Below are 5,689 nucleotides of genomic sequence, written 5' to 3'. Positions count from 1 at the left end.
CGCCTCAGGGAAGACCCCCAATCAGTTCCTTAGGTATATGGAAGGTGCCCTTCAAATCCCTCCCCTGGTAAAAGGCCATAAAAGCCTCAGCCTCCCTTTGTCTTGTGGAGAGAGAATTCCTCATCCTGCCCCACATTCTCCCCTGTGTCATCAAAGAAAATAAAGCTCCTTTCCCTTTTTCCTTCTGCCTGTTTCTCTGCTGCACTAATCCCCTGAAAACACCTATCCCTTCCATCCTCCTTGGAAGCCTGCTCTCCGCCCAGCCAACCTAACCAGCACACAGCTACTTCCCAAGGCCAGGACGATGGGAGGGTTCAGAGCATAACTCTTGCCTTACAGTGCGGGTGCAAGTGAGCACGAACAGGAATCTGAGCGTGCACCAGGTGGGGCTGCCACTCCAGGAAAGTTCCTCCTGGCAGGGCCAAGCTAAGGGTCAGGGACCGGGCCAGAGTCCAGCAGTCCTGCTGCTTCCTGGCTGCATGAGTGCAGTTTCTAGACACAGATTCACAGCAGTGCTGACTCAAGACTTGTGGCCATTTCAGCTGCACGCTACTGATGGGGTCTTGGAGTCGGTTCTGACCTCAATCCCTACTCCAGGGCTGCCTGCCTGAACAGCAGCCTGCTGGAACAGGACAATACGTGGCACCAAGAGCTCTGTGTAGGGGTGCTCTAAACTGTGTGTGTTTGGTCCTGGGGCTTTCACACTGAGCTATATCCCTTCTTGCTTTTAAAAGGTGAGTCACTAAATTGCTCAGGCCGGGCTTGACTTTGGGATCCACCTGCCTCAGCCTTCCAGAGGGCTGGGATTACAGGTGGCCCTGCTCACTGCCCAGAGGAGTCAGCTGACAGCTGTCTGGGTGCCGGGGGCTCCAAAGAGGCTGGAGACACAGTGACATCCTTGGCTGAGCTCCAGGGGAGATGGATTTTAGCAAAGTGAACCGCTGAAGGGAACTGGAGCTGAGGGTCAGGTGTTCATGGCAGGAGACATAGGTCTCCTTGTCACCCCAGGGTCGCCTGTCTCTTGCAAGCCCCACTGGGCAATCCAGCTTTCCACTGCCCGCCTGCCCTTTATTTAGGGGTTCCGGTCCTCTCCCCAGCTCCGGATCTGACCTCTGAGGGTGTCAGGAGTTGAGACACACTTCTGCCTGTCTCAGTGCGACTCTGCGGAGCTGTATTTGAATGAAATGGAGGCCCAGCGCACACATTTGGGAGTGACAGAACGGGTAGTCCAGCCCTGGCTCTGTCCAAAGCTCTCATGTCACCTGGGATGGGGATGGGGAGAGGCCTGGGGCTTTCCTAAGGCCCTGAGGATGTAGCCTAGGGCCTGGAGCACAGTTCTCAGTTCCCTCAGGGCTCACAGGCCACGTGGGGAGACCTCTGGCCCCAGCTGCCAGGCGTGCACGTGCGTGTGTATGTGTGTGTGCGCACGCTTTCTTGGGGGTTGGCTGGGGACAAGGGCCGCATCTGCCTCCTCTGCCCCGTCGGGGGAGGGGCCAACAGTGGATTTGGGGACCACAGCCGAGCCGGAAAGGGGCAGGCTGCGGGGGCTGCACCTCTCCCCGGGTCCCCCACCCCACCCCACCCCAACCGACCCCACCCCGGTCTGCCCGGCCGCCTCGCTGGAGCCAGCCCCGCCCGCTCCGGGGTCCCCGATCCGAGCGTCTAATGGGCCGCGGCCGCGTTCCGGGAGCGCCCGGCCCGCGCTAATGTGCGGTCGCCCCGCCCGCCGGCAGCCGCTGCCCTCTGCGCCGACCCGGGCGCCGATCGATCGATGGCAGCAGGCGGCGGGCGGCCCCGAGCACCAGCCCAGCGCCGCGCCCCGGGAGGTCCCCGCCTTCCACCTCCCGGCAAGCCCGGGCATCCCGGGGAGTGGGCGGGGCCCCCTGGAGGAAAGGTGGCCAAGGCCATGGTCTCTAGATGTGACCGTCAAGGCCCGGACCTGGGAGGGGCCCAGCGAAGCACCGAGTGGAAACAAAACAAAACAATTATAGCAGGTTTTTAGTCTGTTCTTTTGTTTTTTGAGACAGGTTTTCACTATGTAATTCAGACTGGTCTTGAATTCACTATGTAGCCCAGCCTGGCGTCGAACTCACAGTGATCCTCCTGCTTCAGCCTCCTGAGTGCTGGGACTTCAGACACGTGCCACCAGGCTTGGCTAAAACAAAACAAAGTAAGCAAAACCTCTAGGGAATTAAGGTAAATAGTGCTTTCTTTCCCTCATTGTATTGGGTGTCTTTTAAGAGTCCTTTTTCACTTTTTTTTTTGGTGGAACCAGGGACTGAACTTAGGCCCTTGCACTTTCCAGGGAAGCAGTATTCTACTGAGCTAACTCCCTGGCCCCTCCTTTGTCACTTTGAACGCAGGGTCTTTGCACTATGTCAGTTCTCAGCCCTTTTCCATTTTGTATTTTAAGCAAAGTTCTTGCTAAGTCCCTCCTTGTTCAGGCTGGGATTGAATTTTTGATCTTCCTGCCTCAGTCTCCTATAGTGCTGGGATTATAGGCACCTGCCAGCACTTCTGGACAATATGTTTAAGAAGCAGAATTAATTGTAAAAATTATGAATTTTTTTGGTGAACAAAAAATGCCAACACTTTATGGTTGGTTTTTTTGTTTGTTTTGTTTTGTTTTTTGTTGTTTTTGGTACAGGGTCTAGCTTTATAGTTCAGGCTGGCTTCGAACTCACTGCAGTCAATCCTCTTGCTTTGGTGCTGGGATTATGATGTGTACCACCATGCCTGGCCCCAAAATTTTATTTATTTATTTATTTAAAATATTATTAATTAATTAATTTATTTATTTATTTTCTGTGTGTGGCCAGCTCAGCCCACCAGGGGGCGGGGCTGGCTGGCATGTGGTGCTGGGGGATTGAACCGCGCTCCCTGTGCTTTGTTTAGCTTAGTTTGTTCTAAGTAGGTGCCTTAGACCACTGAGCCATCTCACCAGCCCCCAAAATTTTAAATAAGGAGAGTAGTAACTGGAGTCCTAATCAAGCTTGTGGCAAAGTGAAATCAGGAATACAGATCCTGGTTTATTTACATTTTTGATAATTTATTCATCACGGATTGTTCACCAGGGATTTGATTGATTGATTGATTTATCTGCAGGCATATATACTATTTATTGTCGGAGCAAGCCGACAGCCTCATTTCTTCTTGGACACACCCACAGTGCGGCCACGGTGTCCAGCGGTCTTGGTGAGCTGGCCTCAGACTCGCAGAACCCAGAAGTGGCGCCGGCCCCTGTGGGCTCAGATCTTTTTCAGTTGCTCCAAGTCTTCTCAAAGCTTGTTGTCGAGACCATGGGCTAGAACCTGGCTGTGCTTCCCATCCTTCCCATCCTTCTGCCTGTTCAGAAACCAGTCTGGGATCTTGTACTGGCGAGGATTTTGCACAATAGTGCTCACGCGCTCCACCTCATCCTCAGTGAGCTCGCCAGCCCGCTTGCTGAGGTCGACATCTGCTTTCCTCAGCACCACGTGGGCATACCTTTGCCCCACACCCTCAATGGCAGCAATGGCAAAGGCTATTTTCTGCCACCCATCGATGTTGGTGTTGAGTGCTCGCAAAGTGTGCAGGAACTTCTCAGGGATCACTAGAGACATGGTGGCGGCCACAGCCTCCTGTGGAAGAGTCACCAGGGATTTTAAAGGAACCCAATACAGGGGTGGTTGGCCCCTGCAGTGTGAATTTGATTTCTCTTCCTGGACCAGAAGTAACTGGGGAGAACACAACGATGCTCTCCGCACCATCAGTCGATGGCAGCAGGCATCGGGGGCCCCAAGCTCTCACCATGCGCTGTGCCCTGAGTGGTCCCCACCATCTTAATTATTATTTAGGGCTTGAACTTGCTGTACTCGGTAGGCTCGTGACATCCCCAGCCCTTTTTTATTTTGAGACAGAGTCTTCCTAAATTATCCAGACTGGCCTCAAACTTGTGGTTCTCCTGCTTCAGTCTCCAGAATAACTGGGATTACAGGTGCACAGCACCCTTTCTTAGTTAATTTCTTAAAAAGGAAACTTTATCAGGATCTGGTTTATTTGGCATACCACTCACCTATGGCCAGTGTACAATTCAGTGGTCTTCATATAAAGTTCTGCGGTCTTTACACCAGCTTTAGAGCACATGGCCACAGGATCTCATACTTTGAGGTTTCCGGTATAAGGCTTTGCACTTAAATGTAGTGTTTTCAAGGTCTCCTGCATTGCAGGGAGTACCAGCATCTCCTCCTCCTCCTCCTCCTCCTCCTCCTCCTTCTTCTTCTTCTTTTAATTTTATTTATTTATTTATTTTTGTGTGTGTGTGTGTGTGTGTGTGTGTGTGTGTGGCCAGCTCAGCCCACCAGGGGGGCAGGGCTGGCTGGCATGTGGTGCTGGGGGATTGAACCGCGGTCCCTGTGCTTTGCTTAGCTTAGCTTGTTCTAAATAGGTGCTTTAAACCACTGAGCCATCTCACCAGCCCTCTCCTTTTTCTTCTTGCCAAATGTGGTTTCACTGTACCACGTACATCTCCTTACACATGCGTCAGCCTTGGACACTAGCACTTGCGAATGGTACCACTACGAACACACTGGTGTGGAGTTTTGTGTGGATGGTTTCATTTCTTTTGAGTGTATTCTAGAGTAGACCTGCTGGGTCATGTGACAGCTGCACACTTTAACCTTGGAAGAGCTGCCAGCCAGTTTTCCAACGTGGTTGTACTGAATTCAGTCTGTTCTGCTGGCTGGCAGCTTCTGCTCCCCTTTCTCCCTGCACCCCAACACTTGCTATTGCTGTCTGACTGCGTGATCCAAGAGGGCGTGTGTGAGAGTTTCACCGCGGTTTTGATTTGCATTTCCCCAAAGGCTATTATTGAATGATGCTGAGCATTTTTCCGTGTGCTTATTGGGTATCTGTATTCTTCTTTGGAGCACTGTCTGTACAAATCCCTCGTGCATTTTCCACACATCCCAATTATTTTTATGTAAGTGGTGTCCCACCATGTTAATGTTCTAGCTTGCCTCTTTGCACTCATCCATCTTTGCTTCAGAGAGTTTTCTATGACCCTGATAGACCTACCTTGCTTTTTTTTTTTAATGCATTTGGTACAGGCTCTACAGGGACTGCAGGGTCTTACTACGCAGCTCAGACTCTAGCGATCCTCCTGTTATCAGCCTCCCAAGCTCTGGGATTACAGGCGTGTGTCACCACACCCAGTCTGCTTTTTAAAAATGTATTTGGTACAGGGACTCACTACACGGCTCAGGCTCTAGTGATCCTTCTGTTCTCAGCTTCCCTGGCGCTGGGATTATAGGCATGTCTGGTCTCAGGGGCTGGCTCCACGTGAAAGAGGATGGGACCAGTGCAACATGTGGTGCTGGGGACTGAACCCTGGTTGCTGCACTTGCTCCAATCCCTATGCTTGCCTAAGCAGGCATTTAGTCCGCTGAGCTATCTCGCCAGCCCTTACCTTGCTATTTTTAAGTAGCTACTCAAGGTCTCAACTGTGGCTGGGCTGGAAGTATCCAACCTCTAACTGATGTATATTTGTGTTTTTAAAGAAGGGTTTTTTTTTTTTTTTCTATTACAAAAAGACCAGGTAGTGAATAAACAACCCGTGATCTGGTCATGGTGGTGTACCTATAATCCCAGCTCTCCGGAGGCTGAGGCAGGAATATTGTGCCTCAACTTTGAGGCCAGCCTGGGCTATGTC

General features: G+C 51.7%; 1 pseudogene; it reads right to left on the bottom strand.

Annotated features, from left to right (window-relative positions):
- Window positions 1–3,143: 3,143 nt before the first annotated feature.
- Window positions 3,144–3,602, bottom strand: LOC101573368 (annotated as a pseudogene).
- Window positions 3,603–5,689: the final 2,087 nt, after the last annotated feature.

Source organism: Octodon degus, unplaced genomic scaffold (genome assembly GCF_000260255.1).
Source record: "Octodon degus isolate 3935 unplaced genomic scaffold, OctDeg1.0 scaffold00113, whole genome shotgun sequence".
NCBI lineage: Eukaryota > Metazoa > Chordata > Mammalia > Rodentia > Octodontidae > Octodon > Octodon degus.
The sequence above is the reverse complement of the archived record's forward strand: the minus strand, read 5'-3'. Positions and strand labels throughout refer to the sequence as shown.